The sequence below is a fragment of the Dermacentor albipictus genome, unplaced genomic scaffold, assembly GCF_038994185.2.
Source record: "Dermacentor albipictus isolate Rhodes 1998 colony unplaced genomic scaffold, USDA_Dalb.pri_finalv2 scaffold_44, whole genome shotgun sequence".
In the NCBI taxonomy this organism is placed as follows: Eukaryota; Metazoa; Arthropoda; class Arachnida; order Ixodida; family Ixodidae; genus Dermacentor; species Dermacentor albipictus.
Genome location: NW_027225598.1, coordinates 1,639 through 15,166, shown reverse-complemented (window position 1 = coordinate 15,166; position 13,528 = coordinate 1,639). Strand labels below are relative to the sequence as shown.

Sequence of the window (13,528 nt, the reverse complement as noted above, 5' to 3'; positions counted from 1 at the left end):
CTACGGTGCTACTTCAGCTGTGATCCTGACTGACTCCATCTCTGTTTATTCTGCTCTGTCAGTGCCAACTTATTCTAACATTTTGCGAGAATTTTACGTCGTGTCCGTCTGATGTCGGTGCTGTTACGTTTCACCTACGACGCGCGGTATAGCCGGCGCGGATGCAACGGACGCCGGAGCTTCGTTCAAAGCGGCGGACATTTTGGCCCGTTCAGCGCTGCCGCAACGCTTCCTGCCAAGCGCGTCCAGGCATGTTTCAATGCCACGTGTCTTCGTGTGTGTGTGTGCATGTTGGTGCCCACGCTTGTCAAAGCGCTGCAGCCTGGGAGAGGAGCTCCCCAACTGTGAAGCGAGGAGGTCTGACCGGCGCCGGCCCGGCGGATGCGCCACTACTCGTCTCAACGTGTCCGGGCCCCGCCGTCACGTGCGCCTCTATGCAGGCGTTCCTTCTTGCCCTCGACTCCGAGAGTATAAAAGCAGCTGCCCCCGGACGCCAAGACAGAGGCTCCGATTTCTTCCGTCGAGTAGCGTGGTCTCCCGTCTCTCCACTTCGGTCGACCTGACCGGCCGCTCTTTTGCGATGCTAGAATAAACAAGTTGTTCTGTTAGCAGTTGACTCATCCTTTGCCAGCACCTTCAGATGCTTCCAGTTGTGCCCCAGGCCGCCAGGCCAACGCTACCCTTGGGGCTTGCGACCCATTTGCAACAGTGCAAGTCTATACGGGACTTTAGTTTGAATGAGTCAGCGAACGCAATAGCGGCGGTATCGCTTCAAGGCCCGTTCGTGAGGTTTCTATGACCTTCGTCGTATGCATTACTGCTGCGAGATTGAGAAAATTTTCTTTATGAGGAACATATGCCAAATTAGCCGTATTAAACCACACTGATTCTCAGCACCTTAGCTTCCTTTGGTACAGCGCATGGTGCTTAAAATACCTTGCACTTTTATTTACTAGACGGGGTTGCCAAATACGACTGCTTATTTTTTGTTCATACACGTCTAGTTTTGCTCCTGCTCTCCAATGTTACTATTGCAGTGAGCAGGAAATGATAGGAAAAATCATATCGTGTAAATCATCATCATCACCGTCACCATCACCACCATAAAAGCGTTCCTCTTCTAGTACCGTAAGCGAGCGGGTGTTACTAGTATTAGCGGAAGCCCCTAGGCGTGCCTTACTTTCTGAAGTCATCATCGCCATCGTTATCACAACTTTCGGCCGAGAAGAGCAACACTCGTGGTGGGTATGCGCCATATCGTGTAAACCATCAGCATCACCGTCATCATCACCACCATCAAGGCGTTTCTCTTCTAGTACCGTAAGACAGCGGGTGTAACGTTCAGCTGGATTAACCGCATCCTCGGTGTCGCTGCTTCAGAGTAAGCATTCGACATATTTTCTTCTACCGCGAGTCATTTTCATAGCGCTTCACTTAGCTTGTGATTGCTGTCCGGGTGCGCAAGTGAAAATTCAGTGTGCACACAGGGTGACACAGAAACTAAGGGGACGAGCGCATGTCCTGTTGTCTTTGCGTCAGCATATATGTCGATCCACGAGCGATACGAATAAGAGGATCTGAGGGCTCAATTATTTGTTAAACAGGATACATGTAAGAACACACAGTGACACCAGAACAAAGCGTGGAAGACTAAATTGCTATGTTTCATTGAAATGAACGAATAACAAATTTAAGGTAGATTGAAGGTGCACGAAAAGACAACTTGCCGCAGGAGGAAACCGAACCCACACCTTCCACATTACGCGTCCGGTGGTTTGGCAGTTAAGCTTCCGCGGCGACCATCCTCGCATCCGTTGCGTTCGGGCATTTGTGTACGGGTGCAAGATACGTTGCACTGCGCAGTTTTACACGAATATACACCAACTACCCCGACATAGTCTTTCGTCTTGTCAAGGTGGTTCCACGGCGGTTGTGCTCTGCCGTTGAGCGCGGCGTCGCGAATTTGACTGTAGCTGGCACGGCGAACGCATTTCGATTAAGGTCCCTCTATACTTTAATTTCGATTGGTTTCGAGGTGGCGTATAGTACGAAAACCCGTGTCTGCTTAGATATGGGTTCGAGCTTATACATTGCCGAGTACAAAAGAGGCCACGTTTACGTTCAGCCGAGACTCGGCATAAGACAGTAAGGAAGAAAAACTGGTGAGGCCGTCACATTGAAGGTCCCCGCACCACCCATCCATGACGTCAAGGATTGTTTTGCAAGAGAAGGCTCTAAACTGCGACTAAGTCAATTCAGGCTGGTGAGGTGCTCTTTTGGACTTTTATTTGATTAGCAATAGAAAAAGGCATTTAGTTCAAGAGGACAAAAATGAACGCCAAATAATGCCCTTCGCACTTTTTGGGCCGGATCCTCAGAGCCCGTACGTCAGTGTGACTTCATGGATTTCGCTATATTTTAGCGCGTCTGGTCCGCTTTGACACGAAAAGAGCTATGAACTTGCTTGGTTGAGTCTCTAAATAATTAAAATCTGTTTTTTCTTTATTTTTTGTTTTCTTTTTTTGCCACAGTCACGATCTGGTTACGAAGCACGCCGCTTTGAGGGTTCTCGAATTAATTTCTACCGCGCGCGGTCCACTAAAGTGCGCCCAGAACACGACAGCACACGCGCCCGCGGCCTCATGCTTAGCAGCGCAGCGGCACACGGCCACAAAGCCACCGCGGTGGGTTAGCAGTGCAGTCGCCTGGCATGACTACGGCACACTTAGGACCCCCTTGTATGTTATTTTCTCAGCGAATGACCTTCAGTGGCTTTACGTCCCACGGTTATCGCCGTCACCATCACCAAGAGTCCGCAGCAGCAGTCACATGTATAACAACTTTCGAGGAACGAGAAGGAAGGCGGTTAACCGAGGGGCCCGATTTTTATTAGTCGTATCATAAGAAGCCAACAAACACTGACACCAACGACAACATAGGGGAAATCACTTGTCCTTAATAAATAAAACAAAGAAACGATAAATTAATGGAGATGAAAGGGAATGAAAAAACAACTTGCCGCGAGGTGGGGAACGATCCCACAACCTTCGCACTTCGCGTGCGATGCTCTACCGTGGCGCCGTTTGAACATCCACTTTCTTGGGCATTTGCTTCCCAGCAGAACACTGGCAGTGTTAGCCAGCGCCACCTGCGCCAAGTTGTTTTTATGCGAAGCATATTACGAGAGCTCAACCCAGCTCCTCAGGCGCGGCGGTGTCGCCTTGAATACCACGTGACACCGTGACGTCACGACAGAGGAGAAGTGGCTTTGGCTCAACTCTTGCAAGATGGGCTGGGTGGGAATCGAACCAGGGTCTCCGGAGTGTGAGACGGAGACGTTACCACTGAGCCACGAGTTTTTTTTTCTTTATTCACAAAATGACATACATAAAAACACGTTGGACTACTTGGACCAACGTGACAAGCTAAAATTTCTTGAAATTCACTAATTCATCAAGATTACCCAACCAGTCAGGCGGATCTGCCTGTACACGATATATCTCACGTATGAAAATAATGCTTTCAACAAAATTTTCTCGCACTGGGCGCGCATTCACATCGGCGTGCGTTACCGCCATCCGTGTCTTCCAAAGACTATGGAGGCCCAGGAGCATTATCATGTCATACGGAAAGCCCTGATGGCTGTCTACCGGCAGGAAACGTATACCCTGTGCTGTTATCGGCAGTTCCTTTTTAAGAGTTCTTTGCAAGACATCCCAATAAAAAATTGCATCCCAGCACTCAATGAAAGCGTGCTCAATGGTCTCCGGCTTGTTACATAGCGCACAGTTGGTCGTACGATGCTTCAAAGCGGTACAAAAGCGCCTCTAGTGAATGCGGTGTTGCCTTAGAAACGAGCTGTTTCTAAGGCTCAGGCGTGCGTCGCTTGCTCAGGCGCACATTTCGTTGCCGCGCCGAACGCTGCGTTGCTCGACGCTCACCACGTCCAATGCGGGGCGTCCAAGGCGAAGCAGAGTAACGCATGAGTTGTTTCTTCGTCTAGCCGAACCAAATATAGCCAAGCAACAGCAGTTCACCAAGCTAAACAGTGGTTCAACAACTAAACTAAAGGCTAGTATGCTTCGCATCCTGGGCTTGACCTTACCTAAGCCACAGCCATTTTTTTTTCATCCCCGTTCATTTCCATTAATTTATGGTTTCTTTATTTCATTCACTAAGCGCGAGTAATTTCCCCTATGCTGTCCTTGGTGTCAGTGTTTGTTGGCTTCTTACGGCATAACATTCGAGGAAACGCGTTCGACGCTGCAGCCGAGCGGCGAGGATGTCGACGACCTCTACAGAATACGGCCCTGATGTCTTGCGGGGACGAGGGGCACCTCGACGTCGGCCACGCCGGAGCAGCGGCGCGACCGATGAAGAGGAGGAGGAGGAGCGCGAGCGCGAGGAGGTCCCGTCTGCGCAGGTCCCGAGTGGCGTGGGTCGCGCGCTTCGCGACCTCCGCCTGCGTGTCTGGCCTGGTCGTCTTCGTGATCCTCTCGGTCACGTGCACCGTGGGCGACGCCAGGGAGAAGGCATGCGCCTGGAGATGCGTCCACGAGCCCGACGACGACCCACGGTGGGCCTCGCCCTTTGATGCAGGCGCTATGCACTGTAGCTCGCATTAGAGACCTTTAGCGTGTCCGGTATTCGGGCAAGTGCGGGCGGTTTTCCGGTTTAGCAGGGGCGTAAACGTGAGCGGCCAGATTGGTGGCGCCAACTGGTGGCGCAAAGCTCAACCACACAAACACAGAGCTAATTACTGCATTCTGCTTAGCTGCTGGTGTAAATTTTCCACAGTGGCGCAATCGTGTTCACAATTACGCCGCTGCCAAAAATTTGCACGAGTGGCGAAGCAGGATATGGTGAGTTAGTGCAGTTTTAGCTATGCGTTTGTCTGGTTGAGCTCTACAACACCAGGCGGCTTCACCGCTCCGGCCGCTCACGTTTACGCCTCGACCATCCGGTAATCCGCCCAAACCGCTGCCGTTTACCGGAATAGCGTACAAGCTAAAAGTCTCTATTCTCTCGGCGGGCACACGTTAACCAGAAGCTTTAGCTCGCGGACTCGCGTGTAAATACAGGGGAACGGATGAGGCGTCGTTTTATTTTCTTTCTCAGCAACCACGTGCATTGACTTTTATGAGGCTTTCAGCATTTTAAAATGGAAGAGTTATTCTGTAGTCACAGTAGCAAATAATTTTTTTTAGCCGGCTACTTTCGATACACATTTTTGAAATCGTAATCATAGCAATAAAAAAATTTCTCAACTGTGTAAACCGCATTTAAAAGTGCATCTAAAGCAGCCAAAATTGACGTATTATACACCGCTGTGAAACACCTACCACTAATATGTGGTATTACTTTTTGCAAAGCCCTTGTAAACGTTCTAGCAAATACACGTAAGCTGTAACTTTATTTATAGATCTTATCCGCTTTAGATGCTGTAATGCATGCAGTTTACAGAAATGGGATCTTATTTTGCGTGGAGTTAGAAATTTGTAAACATGGTGCTTATAAAGAATAAAGGGGAATTCAGACATCCACCCAAACGTAGCAAATTGCTACAAAGAAAAGCCATACGGGTTCTTCGAAAGAAAAAATAGGAGGACGCTTAAGCTTCGCCTTCAAGAGTGGAACGCGACAGCGTTATCGCACCCCGTTCGCACCGCTAACTCAAAACGATCTATGCGAGCCAAACGTCGTGATTGGCACGGACAGCCGGGCCGCGACGCGCCATGAAGGCGGACGCGATCATGGCGCCACGTGTGGGGGCAGCGCCGTAGATTGCGAGGAGGGGGTCTTCTGTGTTTGCCGCATGATGGCTCTGCGTGTGCGCAGAGCGCAGAAGAAATGTAGCAGAATTAAACGTACTTCGCTACTCGTGTAACTGCGACTTCTGTAATTTGCATGCTCATAATTACCCATATACACCGCAGTGTAACTTCCTACGGCACGTTGCTAAGGCAACACCGCATTCACTAGAGGCGCTTTTGCCCTGCTTTCAGCTTTCGAACTCGTTGCTGAGTGGTAGCGTCTCCGTCTCACAAACACACACACACACACACACACACACACACACACACACACACACACACACACACACACACACACACACACAAAAGAAAGGCAATTTTGCTCGACCACGAAGCAGCGACAGCAATGTATAGCGTTGCGCAAGGGCTCTTCGCACGGTTTTCGAAGATGCATGCTACACGTTGGCAGCTGGCGTGAGCCAATCGTGATGTTAGAGATATTCTTATCGATGGCAGCCGATCAAGGACAAACGAAAATCTTTATGGCTTCAGCTTCGGCTATCTACGCTGACATTTTTTTTTTGTTCGCTGCTTTGAACAACTTCTGCAACGTAACTTCAAATATAAATTGCGAGCTTTAAAGTTCCGAAACTCCCCAGTGGATCATGAGGGACGCCGTAGCAGACAGATGCGGAATTAATTTTAACTGGGTAAGCACTTCTGTGCCTACCCAACGAGGAAACCCGTCCGTCCGTCACGGAAGACGACCGCTTTCAACATAAGGCCCGCAGCAGCGAGAGAATTGACCTCTGTGCTGCCTCTCGCTTCAACGCGAACTAAGCGGCGAGAACACGGTGCGCACGAAGCTATCAGCACTCCGCTCACTCTATCGCCATCGCAGATCGCTTTCAAGATAGGGTCCGCGCGGCCGTGCCATACGCAGGCGCCGCCTGAGTACGGTTGATCACGGTTGATAATGTTTCGACGAGGATGGATAGGCGCTAAAGAGCGATAACGTTTTATAATCGTGCGTCAACCTAGAAATTCAAGTGTATACGTCTTGCAAGTTCGCCGGCTACAATTCGTAGATTGCAATGTGTGCCCCAAATTAATGAATTCAGAAGATAATTAAGGAATTGTTAATTAGTTGAATATGTGTCGATTTTTCGTGCATGTCTGCCTCTCTGAATAATCCAGCTCAAGGACTAGAATTGTGTTATCTTCAACAGGCGATTTTCAAAGGTTCTATTAACCTTATGATGATCCCCCTGTATAACCACCACCCAGTCTACCGTATGAAGAGCATCACAGATCAATTCAAGTAATACCGGCTTTAAAAAACCGCGGCCTCTGCCATAGCTAAATTGGGCTTTCGGACAAACTCCACCAATTTGATTTACAGCGCCCCCTTATGCCCCCCCCCCTTCCCCCCAACTTGGGCACAGGTCATTTTTGTCATCGTTAGGTTTGGCTTACAATATTACGGCAGCGTTACGTTTTGCTGCCATTAAAGTTTCGACGGTACTTTGTGGTTACAGTGCGCTTCGTTTCTTTTTCAGGCCAAACTTGACTATCAAAACGCGAGAAGTTCGGGGCACGGAGGACAAGCCACATTTTATCGACTTTGGAACGGTGAACAACACGTGGAGTAGATCGTAAATAGACCGCTGAATAGACCGCAAATAAAGTAAAATAAAGATGCCGTCTGGTGGCATCCTTTGCAGCGAGACATATCCACAAGTAACTATGTACAACCTGTTTTAGATTATCTTTATTTGAAGGATCTGGTTTGGTCGTAAGTCATGGCCGACACGTAAGCATTTGCCAACTCGGTTGGCATTGTTGGCGGCTATCAGTGCTGTCAAGACAACATGGCGAAATTTATCGCCAACACCTCCCCATTATAAACTGTAGAAATTTGAACACGAATGCTGGCCTAACGTCAACGACATCCGATACAGATCATGACGCAGAATAGCTAAATGTTTCGAGAGGAATTCGCAAAGATTTTCGTTCGTAAGCGCGGTTTGCCATTGGTCAGCTGACTTCAGTAAGTAAAATGCTAAACATTACGATCGGAAGGTAGCCGCTCTAATGAACAGTTATACGATGAAAACAGGTTTGTGAACACGAGCCATCTTCTTTAGCCGAGGCTCTTAATGACTAGTAGTCACCGACTATTTTCGACATCCCAAGCCGGTTCACCTCCACTCACTATCTAATGACGCAATCGTAAAACTACCGAAAATCCATCTTTGAATCCGACACGACATCCGTGATCATGTCCGGACGCAAGCACGCTGCCACTTAGTGCCGGTCGCACGCTCCACCTAAAGAGTCGCCACTCGATGAAAATGGTGCATTCGTTTGCTCCATCAAGACCTAGGCCAGACACAGCGTCTGCACTAGGACCAATCATCGAATACATTGAGGGCCGCAGGGTGTCTACCAAGTTGACATTTCCAAATTCCCCGAGTTTTCCAGGTTTTCCCCGAGCACCTTAGCAAAATTCCCTGAATGAGCCAGAACTTTGTTTTATGTCAAGACCCTGGCTGACCACTATGTTGCTCGATGCTGTCACTCTCTAGTAGGCATGTTGAAACAAAAAAAATGACCTAATCCACTTTGAATAGTAAGAAGTAATATCTATTTTGTTTAAAAAGAAAACAATGAGCACAGCGAAAACAAATGGTAAAACCCATTCCGAATTGACTTGCACATTTTCAAATACGATTGAAAAGGAGATGCATACATTAGTAAATATTTTTGAATACGAGATATTTATTTTAACTGGTAGCAAGCTCGTCACTATGAGGCCTGAACTTTGTCACTACTAAGATTCTCTCTCAGCAGCTGGAAAGTCAACCTCAACTGTCCTGACATACTATCAGCCTGTACACATCTGTGTTGGGTTTCACTGCTTTAAAGAGTTTATTTTTGTCTGAATAGGGACACCTGCATCTAGGCGTCAGCCAACACTTTGTTTTTTGACCTCAAGCTCCTTCAAAGAGGCACGCTTCCCTTCACGTTAATTCCTCCGTGCGTAGGTCCTTTGTGTGCTCATCCTCCTTTTGCCACGCGTTCACCTCATGGATCATTTTAGGTACCCTCTTGGTCAGTTGTACAGTAAACGTTCGATTTTTCGGACTCCCTAGAGTCCGCAAAGACACCCGAAAAATCGGGCAGTACGAAAAAAATGAATGCATGTCTTTGGAGGTTGGAATGCGCAACATTTTGATGAGACACACAGAAGAGACAAGGCAAGTTGCATGTCTTTAACTGCCGTTAAGGGCTAAAAGTGCCACTGGCACGTCCGGAAAAGCTCTTAAGGCCTGCCAGTACACTTATTAGGCATATCGGTGCTCGTACTGTGACTGGAGACGGGGGCGCACACGTGTATAATTAAGGAATACTTACTGCGTCCCGTGACAATTGCCCCTTCCCACGCTTGTTAACCTTTGCCGCGTAACACTGTTGTACTTAGGCAAAGCTAACTTTCGAAGACTGGCATTGCGCAACGCGCTGTGTTCTGCGAGCTTCGAAGCCAAGCGCGAGGAAAGGCGGAGTCGGTGCCATTGCTGACAGCGGCGAATTCTTTCAATGAAAAACCCAGCGCCACACGGAAAGAAGCTTAATAGCAAACGTAGAAGAAGCTGGGCCTAACGTTGCCGCGGTGGTGGCTACGGCTGCCAGCGGATCTGCGTGCGAGAGTGCCGGTTCAAGGCGGCGAGATAATCAAAATGGCGGCGGTGGTGGCTTTGATTAATGCCATTTCAGACCTGCAGCAGGGCAATATACATTGACTATACGGAGTACGTGGTGGTGCCGCAAAGCCTTGCGAATTATCGGGCATGTTCGAAAAATCGGGCGTCTGGAAAATCGATCGTTAACTACTCTGGCAATACCTCGTGCCGATGACACGGCCTCAACGACGATTCGTTGCAATTCCTCTGTTACTGTAGCCAGCATTAACACGACTTTCGTTCCCTTTCAATAAAGTTACTGCTAATTTTCCCTGATAAAAGCACAAATTTCCTGAGTTTTCCGTGAGTATTTCCAGACTGTTCAAATTCCCTGAGAATTTTTGGTTTTCCCGGTTGGTAGACTAGACACCCTGGGCCGTAAATCGAAGCCTCCTTGGATGCTCGTCCGTTCACTGTCATCGTTTCTTTTTTTTTTTCGCCGCCATAGCGTCCTTTATCAGGGTGTCTACCAAGTTGACATTTCTAAAGTACCTGAGTTTTCCAGGTTTTCCCTGAGTGCCTTTGCGAAATTCCCTGACTGATGCAAAATTGTTTTATGTCAAGACGGGCTGAAACCATGTCGCCCGATGCTTTCACTCTCTAGTGAGCATATGAAAAAAAAATGACTTAATCCAATTCGAATACTAAGGCGTAGTGTTTATGCTATTCAAAAAGAGAATAGACGGGAGTGGTTAGTAAAATGCACAGCAAAATGTATTCGAAAAAAATTGCAAATCAAGTCGGACATTCTCAAATACGAATAAAAATGAGATGCATACAGAAGCAAATATTTTCGAATATGAGCTTTCTATATCAACTGATAGCAAGCTCAGTAATATGAGGCCCTAACTTTGTCACAATTGAGATTCTCTCTCAACAGCTCGTAAGTCAACCTAAACTGTCCTGACATGCTCTCAGCTCGCGCACGACTCCTCAGCGTTACGTTTCACTGCTTCAAAGAGATTAATTTGGTTTGGATGAGGGGGGACGTCTGCATCTCGGCATCAGCCAACAGTTTTTTGAGCTGAATTAAGCTCCTTCAAAACGGCGGCAGCACGCTTCCTTTCCCGTTCATTCCTCAATGCGTAGGTCCTTTCTGTTCTTGTCCTCCTTCCGCAACTCGCCCGCCCCACGGACCACTTGAAGCATCTTGGTCAGTTGCACAGTCCGCGTCCAATTTTCCGAACTCCTTAGGGGCTGCGAAGACGTCCGAAAAACCGGCCAGTTGGAAAGAAACAGATGCACGTCAGTTACTGCCCTTAAGGGCTTAAACCACCACAGGCACATTCGAAAACGCTCTGAACACCTGTCGGTACACGTATTAGGCATATCGGTTATCGTACTGTGACAGGTGATACCGGGTGCACGCGTGTATAATTAAGGAATACATACTGTGTCCCGTGGCAATAGCCCCTTTCCCACGCTTGTTATGTTTCACCGCAATACTTTTGCGTATGCTTCACCAAGTAACATTTCTGTACATAGGCGAAGCTGACTCTCGAGTACCGGTATTATGCAATGCACCGCGCTTTCCAAGCTTCTCAGCCAATCGCGAGGACCACAAAGGCGGAGTCGGTGTCATTGTTGACAGCAGCGAATTCTTTAAATGAAAAACATGGTACCCAACGACAAGAAGCTTAATAGCGAACGTCGTCGCAGCTAGGTCTAGCGTTGCCGCAGTGGTGGCTACGACTGCCAGCTGACCTGCGTACGAGAGTGCCGGTTCGAGGCGGCGAGGTAATTAAAATGGCAGCGGTGGCGGCTTTCATTAATGCCGTTTCGGACCTGCAGTCACGGCAAGAAGTCTTGAAAATTGGACGGCGAAGGGTACTTGCGTCCGAAATTTCAGACGCTCTGATACATTCACTCTATGGGGTACGTGGCGGTGCCGGGACGCCGTCCAAACTATATATATCGGGCATCCGGAAAGTCGGTCATTGAATGTACTCTGCCAACACCATTAGCCGACGACAGGGCATCGATTCATTACGATTCCTGTCTTACTCGAGCCATCATTACCGCGACCTTCGACCATTTAAATAAAGTTACAGCTAATTTTCCTTAGGCACAAATGCTCTCAGTTTTTCGAGACTACTCAAAATCCCTGAGAATTCCCGGTTTTCCCGGTTGGTGGACACACTGTTTAAATACAAAGCGAGCTTTGATTCGAATGCGATAGCCTGCCTCCTTGAAGTGCCATTCGTGCCCCTTGACGACAATCACAAAATGGCCCGCCTCTCGCTATTCAGGCTTCACGTACAAGCATACGCCTAAAGTACTACTAGTGTGGCTTTGCTCGCGACTTCAAGCAATATGTTAAGACTAGGAGTGACTGCCGGATACGCAAATCACCACCCGCGTGTCCCGCTGTTGCTCCCTATCGATCCCTGATGCTCCCGCATTAGCAGGTAGGCATGGATTTGCTTGCACTTTACTCCACGTTCAGGACTACTAAACGCTGAATCGGCTATGCTTGTCACGATCCCACATTACACGGACCTACCGACGCCACGTATAACTCCGGCGATAAGGTCCGTTCGTGGACATCGATCCGCCTGTACTGCTTGACGTCGCTACTTTGGACCCACCAGATGGCATTTATCCAATTGCTAGTAGGTACAGCGGGGTGCAGCCTTTCTCGCGGCGCTCGACGTTTCTGCGCAGGCGCGAGTAAGAGCGAGCCTGAGAGAGGGGCTTTTGGTCCTTGAATATGCGACTCTGCCTAGACACTACGCAGGGAGTTTCTGAGCATTGTGTTGTATGCGTTTGTCCCTAGACATGCCGGCTTTGCGGAGTAGGGTCGACTTTGTTTACGTTCCGCCGCTGGCTGCCCGCGCGGTGAGGCAGTGGGCCTGGAAGCTTCATTTGGTGGCCAGGGGTGTATAAGATCGGCTGTGCACTATCGCGGACAGCCGCTTTTTTTATGCGAACACCCCCTGGCCCGCTTCGGCCTCCGCGGCCCCAACCCACGTGCCGCCCTGCTTCCAGCTTTGTTCCCCCCGATACCCCTTGGGTGACTTGGAGATCCTGCGCCGCCTGCTTTATTATAGCCTCAGGTGCTCTCCTGAGCAGTGCTTGTAAAAAATCCAATCTAGCGTCGCGACGAAAAAAAGCGACCGGCGACATATACAACACCAGTCAGAACCTTACCTGTTCAGGCAGCGATGGGGCGTCCGCGCCCAATGCCTCACCGCGCGGGCGGTGACCGCGCTCCGCAATGCCGGTATGTCTAGGGGACAAACGCGTGAAACCTCCACTGTAGCGCCTTGGCAGAGTCAAATTCAAGGAGCAAAGGCCCCCAGATTTTCTCTCTCACGCCCGCTCTTACTCGCGTTTGCGCAAAAATGGCTGGTGGTCCATCGAATGAACGTCTCGTGGCCAAGCGCGCGTTGTGACATCATGTGCCTCCTCGGAGCACCGTCACGGCGAAATCGAAAGTTCGCGGCCAGTAAAGGTCGCTTTAAAAAAAAAATGTCATCGTAAGCAATAGAACATTAAATGCCACTGAGAGCACCATAAGAGGTAAATTTTGCAGAACTCTTTGCGATCGCTAGCATGTGCATGCTTTGCGGCTGTGGCTGCCAACTTGGGAGTGACGCGCATTTCACGGCCGAAAGAATTGTGAGAACACACTGTGCTGTGAAAGTGACCGCGAGCTTTAATGACATTAAATATGCCTGAGTGGAAGCGCATGAAATGCATTGAATTTTAAATTGCATTTTAAGGCACTGAACAACCAATCACACTATTTTTGCGTCCGTGGTGCGCGGGTATAAGCAATATAAGTTCTTGAAGATGCGGATACAATGCAAGAGCCCGTTATTATTATCGCCTGTAGTTTTCGTATATATGACTTTTACTCATGAGTATGTCCATAGAGGAGGCCTGAACTATATACACGCCTGACGATAACCTGCAGCTTTTTGTTTGGCTGAGTCACGGTATTGGGCTGTCGTAGGCGCCAGCTTCCTTTCATGCAGATCAGTCGCCTCGGCCACTTGTTCGCTATTTATTCGATGACCACCCATAGCG

At 48.9% G+C, this 13,528-nt stretch overlaps 1 long non-coding RNA gene across 1 annotated transcript; it reads left to right on the top strand.

Annotated features, from left to right (window-relative positions):
* The first annotated feature begins 1,274 nt into the window (after window positions 1–1,274).
* LOC139052938 (uncharacterized) lies at window positions 1,275–7,486 on the top strand. Its single transcript, XR_011510126.1, has 3 exons — window positions 1,275–1,381; window positions 4,270–4,576; window positions 7,313–7,486. It is a non-coding gene; the product is annotated as an uncharacterized lncRNA (long non-coding RNA).
* The last annotated feature ends 6,042 nt before the right edge of the window (window positions 7,487–13,528 follow it).